This window comes from Rhipicephalus microplus, chromosome 4 (genome assembly GCF_043290135.1).
Source record: "Rhipicephalus microplus isolate Deutch F79 chromosome 4, USDA_Rmic, whole genome shotgun sequence".
Lineage (NCBI taxonomy): Eukaryota > Metazoa > Arthropoda > Arachnida > Ixodida > Ixodidae > Rhipicephalus > Rhipicephalus microplus.
The window spans coordinates 147,398,061-147,410,740 of NC_134703.1; the positions used below are offsets into that span (position 1 = coordinate 147,398,061).

Genomic DNA, 12,680 nt, shown 5'->3' on the forward strand with positions numbered 1-12,680 from the left:
AGTTTAAAGCCGGTCACCAACTACAAAAGGCACACACGCTACTGCACCAACTCCCTTAAGGCCACTTAGTGGGAGCTTAGCAAGTTCGAAAGGTTTATTGCACTAAGTGTTTGAAGCATGCTCTTAGGAACAGGATATCAGTGCATTCAACTCCTAAAAGCGAGGCTTCAGAAAGGTTTCCTCATTTTATTTTCCTTCTAAGTATCTGAATCTTATTTCCCGTGTAGCGTTCGAACTGATGTGAAGTGTTTCAGTTGCAGTTTTAACACTACAACTGAGGGGAAAAAAAGAAACAATAGAGCTTCCGGTAGATGAGCGTCAGGGCAAGGGCTATTTATAGAGCGTGAACCGGGACAAGTACGGGATTCCAATTTGAAAAAGTTCTGCAGGAGGCAAGTGTTTTTATGTTCGCACGTCGGCTTGTCAGTGCTCACCACGAGGTGTACATTCGCTTTCCTTTCAGACAGTGTAGATAAGGAAACGTCTGACTATCTGACGCCCGGAAGTATAATCCTCGTATCATCGGCCGCCTCTTTGGCAACGGAACAAAACTGAAAACAGCGATAACATCATTATTCAATACACCACCGTCACGTAGCATGCAGATTGTAGCACATACATTTTCACGAGACTGCGTATACACGCATACGAGTATACGCGTATTATGTATATAATGTGTAAATCACTGGTTAACGTAGGTTGCATCTGCACACATTAAGTTGGGAATACTATAATCGCGTCACTCCAGCCGTAGTGTTAACGTGCGCCTAAACGAAAACAGGAAGTTATAGGGAAAATAAGCAGCTTCCTGTCAGGTGACGTTATCAGTAGCGTTTACGTTAGTGCGGGAGCAACGCATCACATTTCGTGGAGCATCGCGGTGACTCTGCGCGACAGTGTGCACGCATCGCATGTACGTCTCTCTTTGTATCGGAATCAGTTTCGAGTACCAAGAACGTTCACGTAATTCGACTTCATAATTAGTCATGATGGTGATGATGATGATATATAGACTTCATCATTAATGATAATATCGATAATGATTGTCAAGAACAGTGAACGTAGCGCTCACTAGAGCAAAACTAGGGGCTGCTCTTGGAATGACGATCTTTGTTCCTTTCGCTATGAATAAATGGTAGCGTTAGGACGCGCTGCTCTATTTGTTCGGGTGTATATTGTCCTTTAACCCAGTGTATCGGAGAACGAAGTATTCGAATCATTTAACGATGTCGACTGATGGCATCCTAAATGATTTGCTCACTAACCACCATCTCGGTGCACAGGCCGAGAAACGGATAACTAAAAAGAGGGTATATTGTAGTGCTACTGTTAAAATTTGTAAGCAAAAAAAGTGCTGGTTTAATTAGGAATTTTCCAACTGTGGAGCATACGATATCTACACATTCTTCTTTATGTACACTGTGGCCTGCGCCAATTATCTTCAATGACACCTGTAATGGACGAGCTGGTCACATGGTCACTTGTCCGTTTAAGTCGTCCGTTCAGGGTTGTGAGTTTTGTTTATTTTGAAACATTTCTTTACTTATTGTTGTGTTTGATACACCTGGCGTGGAATTCGTTCTAGACAATGTTAAAAATACAAAAAATAATGTGTAATAAATAAATAAATAAATAAATTCAGAGCCTAAAAAATGCTCAAATTTTCCAACGAGATCAACTTTCCTAAGTTCAGTTATTTTTCTTTCTATCACTCGCTGTCCTATAGCTCTCCATTTTTTCACAGTGGAACAGTGCAGAGACGAATCACAAAGTATATCTGAACAACAGTATCGCTGGCTGACTACTGTTGGTTTATTCAAGCGAAACGGAAAAGCAAAGGAGAGAAAGCCGAAATATGCGTGCGCAGCCTATGCACGTGACAAAAGACTACACATATAAGATCATCAAATTTTTTCCAAATATGTCAGCTCGCATTCCAGTAATGCAATCGACGGTGCACTAACACACGCGTCACTATTTTTGCTGAAAGCAAAGACTTCCGCAATTTCGCTTATGCAAGCCCAACTCTCCATTTTGCTTCAATTTTCGTTGAACCTCTCAATTTCTCTGCGGAGCGTTATTATCAACGGAGTCCATAACTGTGGCCTTCTCGAGGGAGTAGGCTTCCTGTCACGCTTTGATGGTGCACGTCATCTACATTCCCTCCAGACCTCGTGATGCGCATCACGAGGTGATCTCTGTGACGCGGTCCATCCGCTGCGGCGCACGTGAGAAAGCAAAAGAGGAATGCCGCTTCCGCCAACCCTCTCTTCACCAACCGATACACAGAAATGAGGGTGCACTGATAGTAAGTCACGATTGCTTCGCAGTTGATGGTGTTCAGCTGATTTGAAGATTTATACGTACACTATTTCAGTGGCGTATAGCTAGGAGGTAACACACCGGGCCCGTGAAACCCCCCCCCCCCCCCCCCTCACCCGTATTCTTTTTTCGCTATGGCATACAGAGTGACAGATGACCATTCTAAAGGGGTGCCCCCCCTCCCGAAACAAATTTCTGCCTACGCCCCTGATCTATTTAAATATAATCACCACCCAAGCACTCCGGTACAAATGGTTAACCAGCGAACGCTGAAACGTGCGGCCCCGGTGTTTAGCAGTGGGTTCAACCCGATGCTTCACTGAAGCATTTCACAATTATTGGTTACACGTTCGCGCTTCTTTATGAGGTTAGACATACCTTTGGCTCGGGTCACCATGATGCTTACTTCAGATGCCGCGCATTGTGCCTCGCATGATCACGGTCATGTAGGGCTGTTTTGAGTGGTTGCATGCGTTTCGCAATGCGTTCATCACGGTGGTTGTTCTCGAACCACAGGTCACAGACGTCGCAGGCGAAGCTAAAGTGCCGCTAGAGAACCCTTTGTCGAAAGCGGGCGTTCGCCTCGGTGAACGCGCTGCCGCAGTTGTCGCGTTGACGCTGCCATGCCCGCAACGCCGCTTGTTCGGCGCGGCGTTGTTGCGAGCGTTTGACATTGCAAGCTAACCGGCGGCGTGGTTTGCAGGATCCGCCCGCCACCGGCGCTTGCATCTCCTTCCGCGATTCAGCGTAGCTTAGAAGGCTGCCGGATCATCGGTACGCAGTTGCTGCCGGCAGTCAGCCTCCTGACCTGTTGTTGTTCCCGTACTGCACTCGGCGAATGCGAGCTCGCTTACGTTTCCGCTGTCGGTGCTATTCTACAGCTGTCTGTGGCTTATCCACGTGGAAGGCTTCAGTAGAAAGTTACACGCGGATGCTCGGCGCCACGACTGCGACGATATGAACGACGTCCCTCTCAAAGCAGCCAATGGCGCGCGTGCTTAGGTACGACGCTGAGACAGGGGCGGCGCCAGGATGTTTTTACTGGGGGGGGGGGGGGGGGCAACCACGAAAAGTGAGTTCCTCCGGGGGGGGGGGGGGGCAAGCTAGCTCTGCTCCTACTAGGTTTTCAATATATGCTTCCGGGCACTTGGGTGGGCATAGGGGGGGGGGGGGCAGGCGAGAATTTTGGGGGGGCTCCAGCCCACCCTTGCCCCCCCCCCCTGGCACCGCCCCTGCGCTGAGAACGACGTAAGTGATAGCAAAGCAAATGGAGACCACTCGTGTCAACGATGTCGAATGACTTTTCGTTTCTTCTAGTCATACATAACTTTCGCTGTAAAAAAACACACAAGAAAGCAAGAAAACAGAGGACGTTTTTACCAGACTTGTATACGCATGACGCGTTACAGTAATTGGTAATCACACAACAAAAGGTCCACTAACAACAGCAGCCATGGCCGGAGTGCGTGGGAAGGCATGAGCGTTACTGAGTTATTTTGCTGGTGCCAGAGAAATAATTACAAGAAATCAATTACTTGTAACGCGCTACTTGCTAGTTTGGCTCGAGCATATCTACACCACGCACGACGAAAGGGAGGACAGACACGGCAAGACTGGAAAGGCGAGCGAGTGTTGCTCAATTTCTAGCTCTGCTCACACAAAGTAATTGATTACAAGTATTCTATTGCTGGTGACGCATTACTTACACGTCTGATGCTTAATAACTAAGAGGGAACAAGCACTTGTCACAACATAGACTGACATTTACTATATGTATGCGGCTGCATGTAGTAGCTGCCACGTTCGTAACTCTATATACTGTATACAGCGACACCTAGTACTTGCAGTTGGAACCTTCACGGACGGAAGCAACCAAATGATTCCAACAATACAGAAAAAGCATAGACGACATTGCTTGTTTGTTTTTAGTGTGTAATAATGATGACGCAAAATAAAAGGTGAAAAAATAAAAGGCAATGGACAAAAGTATCACCTTTACCGTCGGTGCGATCCGAGCACACAACCTTCAAATCACGCGTTCCACGCTATAGTAGTAATTGAACGCATTACGACGACGGAAAGCGCTTCTCCGTCTACTTCTTTGGGTACTTTGTAAGAATAATCGTGAAAAAACTTCGCCTGCGTCGCTCACTGTAACTAATGCAGACTGTGTGGAACACTATTCTCGGGGCTTTTTGGTAATCAAACGGTCCTCGCCCCATAAAACGCGAAGCATTTCTTAGCGAACTTCGGCGACTTTGAGCGTATCTATCTATCTATCTATCTATCTATCTATCTATCTATCTATCTATCTATCTATCTATCTATCTATCTATCTATCTATCTATCTATCTATCTATCTATCTATCTATCTATCTATCTATCTATCTATCTGTCTGTCTCTTTGTTTGTCTGTATATCTATCTATCTATCTATCTATCTATCTATCTATCTATCTATCTATCTATCTATCTATCTATCTCTATGTTTCTATCTAGCCGCCTACGACTTTTAGCTCTCCTGGCCGTTTCGATAATGGTATCAACACCAAACTTGGTATGGCATAACGTGACTGTGTGAAGAACATACCTGACTAGTCATAACATGAAAAACATGACATGTATGTCAGGAATGTCATGATTTACATTTCATGGTGCTGCAGCTCTTGCAGTGGTTTCGTTCACATGACATCTTGCAAAACTGGTATGGTATGGCATGATTGCATGGCGAACACAAGCGACAGACCCTAACATGAAAATCATGACATATGTGTCATGTAACAACATGGCTACATGCCACGCTCATGATGCGCTTGCAGTCATTTCTCTAACGTCACATATACCAAGTTTGGTATTGCAGTACGCAATAGGTGAATTGTGACTGGTGCAAACATAATTATGAGATGCGTGTCATGTAACAACATGACTACATGCCACGCTCATGACACGCTGGCGGCCGTTTTGCTAGCTTCCCTTATGCCGAATTTAGTATTACGGGACGTGAATGGATGACGAAGGTATGATACTGGTGAAAACATGACAAACATGAGATGCGTGTCATGTAACAACATGACTACATGCTATGTTCATGATGTGCTCGTGGCCGTTTCGCTAGTTTCACATGTACCAAACTCGGTATTACGCGACGCGAACGGGCGACATAAGTAAATGACACATCCAAACATGATAATCACGACATCCGTGTCATGTAACAACATGACTACATGCCACACTGAAGATGCACTCGCGGCCGTTTCGCTAGCTTCACATATGCCAAATTTGGTATTACGTGACGCCAATGAATGGCGAAGGTATGTGACTGGTGCAAACTTGATAATCATGAGATGCGTGTCATGTGGGAACATGACTACATGCCACAGTCAAGACGCCAATTCTATTCGACGTGACGTGGTGCGCGTGCTCGCCGGCGTTCATTTCGTCGCGTCACGCCGGCGTTGCCACGCCAGGCACCAGTCCTGCCATATACTCGCAGGCGCGCGCCGCGCTGCGTTTCTTTGACGCATGCGCGTTTCAGCGTGTCCGGAGTCCCTCCATCGCGAAAAGAGAGAGACGCAGTGTTGTATGGGTAACGCATCGGCGCGAAATGCAGCATATCGCATATCGCGCTGGTTGCCATCGGGGCGCGCCGACGGACGCTGGTCGCGCCTGGCGTCAGACTTTAGAGCGCTCGCGTTTTGCTAACGTATAGCGTCGCTGTGCCCAGCGTGCGCGCGCGTCAACGTACATTGGAGTATATTAGGCCCTTCATGATGCGCTCTCGGCCGTTTTGCTAGCTCAACATATACCAAATTTGGTATCACGTGACGTGAATTGATGACGAAGGTAAACGACACATGCAAACATGATAATCATGACTCTCGTAACATTGTGTTGATTTTAAAGTGACACATCATTTCTCTCATGTATATATATATATATATATACATATATATATATATATATATATATATATATATATATATATATATATATATATAGATATATATATAGATATATATAGATATATATATAGATATATATAGATATATATTTGCCAGATGGCTTAATGTCAAACGTGATCTTTGCCGCTGACCAATAAAACCTCGCATGCTAACTTATAAGGCGTTAAAAGGCCTCGATAAACCACAGCGAGTAAAAAGCTAACGCCGCAGTTTCTTTCTCGTCTTCACTATTCTTCCTTCCAGCGCCTCCTCGCCACCAATTCGTCATGACAAAAAAAAAACATCGAGTGTCAGCACTAAGCATTGAGCCAGTCAGGATTTTGCGTTGTTCGAATACACGCTGCAATCACAGCTTGCGCAGTCGAAAAAAAAAAAAGGTGAGATAAGTTTATCGCGCACCATGGCCGTGCGAGACACAGCAAAAAAGGGCCTGCGATTGCACAGTAAAGCAAAGTAAGCGACAAAATACAACTTATATCTCTATTATAGCGACCAAGGAAGAGCTTACTTCATCATTACGTCACGTGAATCGAATCGAGCCGCATGTTGTTTAGGGTCCATCGGGGCGAGGTTTTCTCGCCATGAATGAACGAAGGGAGCTTTTTTCGAGGCGCTTCTTTCTTTGTTAGAAACAACCAAATCAATACAACAGACGATAAGGCCAATTAAAGCATTGCGGTCATTTATTATTTGTCTTTCAGTGTAGCATATATAGTAATGGCGTCACCTGAAAATGAGTTCAAGAGGCAACTTATAAACGGCGACGTAGGAACTATGAAAAAACTGAAGTTAAAGAAAATGATACCTTTTTTTGAAATATTTTGGAACACTGAATGTCTCTGAAGCAAACGTTTTTGTAATTAGACTTGTCTTTTTCAAAGCTGCAACTTGAAAACTATGAGTGCGTTTGCATATCAACAACCAAAAGCATATAGACGACATTGCTTGTGTGTCTTTAGCGTATAGCAGTGAACGAAAAAATCACATTTTTCATCGGCGGGATTCGAGCACACAACCTTCGTTAGTCTAGGGGTCTACTGGTCATACGGTGGTCTAGCTGTTATAGCACTCGAAGGTCACGGGATCAAATCCCTGCCACGGCAGCCGCATTTTATATGGAGGCGGAAACACATTATTAGAATTAGGTGGATGTTTCAAGAACCCCAGGTGGTCGAAATTTCCGGAGTCCTCCGCTTAAAACGTACGTCATATACTGTCAATTGTTTTAAGACGTTAAACCCGAACAGTTGTTATTATTTACCGTTGCAGAAACGTTCGTCCCGACAACGCCTCGCTTTTCAAGCATATTTTATTTCTTAAAGCTTCTGTCTTACCCCGCCGCTTCTGCCTTTTCTGGATTTACCTTGCGGTATGGCCTCTGAACGTGGCTACCCTGCAAAATGCAGACCACTATGTCATCTTCATAAAACAATTTACACACAGAAGCATGAGCGAGCCCTAAACAACACATACGCGCGGCCATCAGCTGCATTTCACATCAACACGGCCAAATATAGTCGCAAGTTATCTCTTCGCCTACTGTTTTTCTTCCCGTTTACATTGTAATTATTTCTAATAACATCACCCATACCACCGTTGGCATCGTTGTCGGCTAGTTGTTCTTATCAATGTGTCTGACAAAGAAAACAGGCCCTTAAATATACACTTATTTCCCTCATCGATAGCGAGGGTATTCTTCTGGCGGACTTGATGTCTTCAGGTATATAGTATGCGGGAGAGCTGCCAGCTCTTAATAAAACCACGTGCTACGTGACGCCTACATGCTACGAACGCCCACGTGCTACGTTGGCCGCTCGCCTAACGTGACTCAGAAGTGCTAATTCTGCGTACAAGCTGACTTTACCCGAAAGCCCACAATATATGCTAGGGCAAGGTCAATCTTTCTTACTATAAGTTGAAGCACCCCCATATTGACATATAATCAAATGATTGACGGTACATGGGTCGGCAGTGTAATGGTGTAATCGTTTCACCGCTCTGGTCCTCTGGCTCAAAGTCGCCAGATGTAAAGGCAGCTCCCAATCGGAGCGCGAGGAACAACGTGCCAACCGAATACATCGGCGATCTCAGAGCGCTTAGAGCAGCGCGCTCATAGCGCCACCGTGCAACCAGCGCGGGAAGCTGCCGGGTAAACAAACAGCCTTGATAGACCAACACCACATATTTAGGTGGGGTTGGCTAGACTGCACATGAGAGCGCGCAGGTGCAGTCTAGCCCGGCCGTGCACATTGCTGCGCCACGTCAACAAATGGTGCCGATCAGTTCAGTGGACATCACTTACATGTCTGATTCTTCTCGTACTCTTTCTTTCTCTCTCTCTGGCATGTGTGGACATAGCGAAAGCCTTCTGATCTGAGCACATAAATCTGCCAATCGTCCTCGTCCGAACTGCTATCTTCAAGGCAGGCTGTCTGCGAGCTGCTGTAACGACAACGTTGACGTTTCCTCCGCCTTCGCTAGCCGCCTCGCTATTGACATGGTGCATTTATGACTTCGTAGATGTGAATCAGGCCCACGTGCGCAAAAACACCATTATAACAACGCACGTGTACGAACTATTAAGCGCCCGGCGATGCCCTCATCCGAAATGCACGCTCGCGCCCCTCACCTCGCCTCGTTCACCTGCCGGCAGCTGCGTGTTTGGCCAGCTTGTGTCACGTGATCCGTCCTCTCGGTCAGATCGCGCCACGCTCCCACTTCGAAGTCAGAAGGAAGGAAGGAAGGAAAAACTTTATTTGCAAGGGTTTGGGACAGGGGTCATGAGCTTGATGGGTGGGGCCCCAAGTCCAGGGCTCCACTGGCTGCCGCCGTCTGTCTGACGTGCCGCAGAAGTGCAAGCTGCACCTCTGGGTCAGAGCTGGCGAGCTGTGCCTCCCATTGCTCGAAAGTATTACAAAGCTTGTACTGACCTAAAAAGGTATCTAAATTTGGTGGTCGTTTTAGGCATCCCCACGAAATGTGGTAGAGCGATGGCGAGCCGCCACACCACGGACAAGCACGCCCATACAGCGTTGGAAAAATTTTGTGTAACCTTTGAAGATTGGGAAAGACTCCCGTTTGAATTCAGAGCGGTCGGCAGCACTCCGAGTCAGAGGCCTACGCTGGGAAAGAGCCAACCGAAGGTAGTCCGAGTGCTCAAATACTAACAACCGAAGGCGCAGCCACTTCTCAGAGCGCTCGAAAACGCCCAACCGAATTCACCATAACTCTGTCGCGCTCACTCTTCTTTAAGGCGAAAACGTTAGCTCCCTCCTCAAGAGCAAAAGCTGATAGTCGCCGTCGACCGTCGTCCTGCAGCGTCGGCGTCGACTCGGCTGATGTTGAAAAAAATCACAATCACGTGATGACGACACCACATGACGTCATCACGACGTCAAAGAATGCCAACATCTGCGACGCCCTCATGAAGTCATCACATGACGTGGTCGTTTCGTCAAAGGTAGACTGATCACGGAGGCAGTGTAAAGCAACGGAAGGGGCAGAAAGCTTTGGGGAAGGGGATGAGAGGAAAGAAGGGTACACAGATAGATCGAGCAGAAAAAAAAAAAGATGGCAGATCCCACGTGCAGTGGGAATCGATGATATGCGAAGCACGGATGACGAAGGTTGATATGTAATCTTAAAATCAGCACAACGTTACGAGGCGGAGGTAAATTATACCGTACATGACTTCCATGTCATGATTATCATGTTTGGACGTTCCATTTAACTTCGTCATCAATTCGCGCACGACCCCTGATACCAAATTTAATATAGGTGGAGCTAGCGAAACGGCCGCGAGCGTGGTATGAGCGTATACCACGTAGTCAAGTTTTACATTACACGCATGCCGTGATTATCATGTTTGGACGTGTCATTTATCTTCGTAGTTTATTCACGTGACGTAATTCGAAATTTGGCATATGTGAAGCTAGCAAAACGGCCACGAGCACATCATGAGTGTGGCATGCAGTCATGTTACATGACATGCATCTCATAGTTTTCATGTTTTCACCAGTCACCTTCGTCACCAGGTCATGTGACGTAATACCAAATTTTGCATATGTGAAGGTAGCGACACGACCGTGAGCGCACAATGAGTCGGTCAGTTAGTCATGTTACAGGACACGCACTTGATAACTATCATGTTTGCATCAGTCACATACCTTCGACATTTATTCACGTCCCGTAATACCAAATTTGGTACTTGTGAGGCTAGAGAAACAGCCGCGAGTGCATCTTAAGAGTGGCATGTAGTCATGTTGTTACATGACACGCATCTCATGATTATCACGTTTTCACCAGTCACATACCTTCGTCATCCATTCACATCCCGTAATACCAAATTTGGTAGGTGTGAAGCTAGTGAAACGGCCATAAGCGCATCATGAGCGTGGCATGTAGTCATGTTGTTACATGGCACGCATCTCATGGTTGTCTTGTTTTCACCAGTCATATACCTTCGTCATCCATTCATGTGGCGTAGTACCAAATTTTGCATATGTGAAGGTAGCGACACGGCCGCGAGCGCATCATGAGTGTGGCAGTTAGTCATGTTACAGGACACGCACCTCATGACTATCATGTTTGCACCAGTCACATACCTTTAGACATTTATTCACGTTGCGTAAAACCAAATTTGGTACATGCGAGGCTAGAGAAACGGCCGTGAGTGCATCACGAGCGTGGAATGTAGTCATGTTCTTCCCCGCCGGGGTGGTCTATAGAGGCTAAGGCACTCGGCCGCTGACACGCAGATCGCGGGATCAAATCCCGGCTCCGGCGACTACACTTCCGATGGAGGCGGAAATGTTGTAGGCCCGTGTGCTCGGAGTTGGGTTAACGTTAAAGAACTCCAGGTGGTCGAAATTTCCGGTGCCCTCCACAACGGCGTCTCAATCATATGGTGGTTTTAGGACGTTAAACCCCACATATCATTGTAGTCATGTTGTTACATGACACGTATCTCATGATTATCATGTTTTCACCAGTCACATACATTCGTCTTAGTAGGAAGCGCAACAACTATCCCACAGAACACACGACACAAGCGATTAAATTCAAACGTTTATTGCAAACGTTGGAGTATATAAAATCGGGTGAAAGCGAAAAATAATAATAAAATGCAGAACAACATAGAGCACACGTGTAAGTCCCGTACATTACTCATCCGTTATTAACTATCACTCTATCAAAAAATAAGTTCTTCCCGCGTGAGCGAGACAGAAGGTGCACTAACACACTCAGAATCATTACGTGTCATTTCCGCTGCTTCTGCGATCAAACGGGTTTTAATAAATCTCTGTACCGATATAACACAAAAGTGTTATCAAAATACGGCACACAACCGCACTCCTTACCGTGGATCGCCAAGTGACCATCGGCGCCCTTCCAATGCATGCCGTACATGACGCTCGTGTCATGATTTTCATGTTAGGGTCTGTCGCTTGTGTTCGCCGTTCAATCATGTCATACCATACCAGTTATGCAGCATGTCATGTGAACGAAACCACCGCACGTGCAGGAAGACCATGAAATGTTAATCATGACATTCATGATTTTATGTCATGACTAGTCACTTATGCTCGTCGTACAGTCATTTTATGCCATAGCAATTTTGGTATTGATACCATTATAGAAACTGCCAGGAGACATAGATAGATAGATAGATAGATAGATAGATAGATAGATAGATAGATAGATAGATAGATAGATAGATAGATAGATAGATAGATAGATAGATAGATAGATAGATAGATAGATAGATAGATTAAAACCTACTGCAACAGCATGGTTTTGTACTGCCTATGAAATCCGAGGCCTCGCAAGCCCTCTGCACCTGATTAGCCTCCTTTATTGGTCAACTTATGACCATAATAACAATAAAAAGCTGTAGGCAGTTACTGACAAAATGTAAAAAGCCTCGCTCATAATAATTAAAAGAAATACTACATAAAATGGAAGGAAGGAATTGTTATAAGTCGTTACTTAGCATACGAAGCACGTGCTCCGCGGTATAGCTCTACAATAAGGGGGAAAAAAAATCGGCGGTATAGCTTAGTGGTAGAGCATTCGACTGCAGATCGAGAGGTCCCCGGTTCAAACCCGGGTGCCCTCTTGTGTTAATTTTTTTGTCTTGTTTCTTTCTTTTTTTTTTCAAATTTGGCAGATGCAATGCACTGGAAAAATCCATTTAATGCGAAGCAGCCGGAAAACATTTTTTTTATCCTTGAGGGAAATCAAGTCGTTCATGCCTGGACTGCAATTTACTATCGCACGTTTATCATGCATGCATAGATGTACCACTATGTGGTATGTACCATGCTACTGAAACGTACATTCTCGCATGTGAATAATGTCACACATAAAATTCTTGTCATTATTTTCATGTTACTAC

At 45.6% G+C, this 12,680-nt stretch overlaps 1 non-coding gene across 1 annotated transcript; it reads left to right on the forward strand.

The window, feature by feature from the left end:
• Positions 1–12,329: 12,329 nt before the first annotated feature.
• On the forward strand, positions 12,330–12,401 carry TRNAC-GCA (transfer RNA cysteine (anticodon GCA)). Its single transcript has one exon. It is a non-coding gene; the product is annotated as a tRNA-Cys (tRNA).
• Positions 12,402–12,680: the final 279 nt, after the last annotated feature.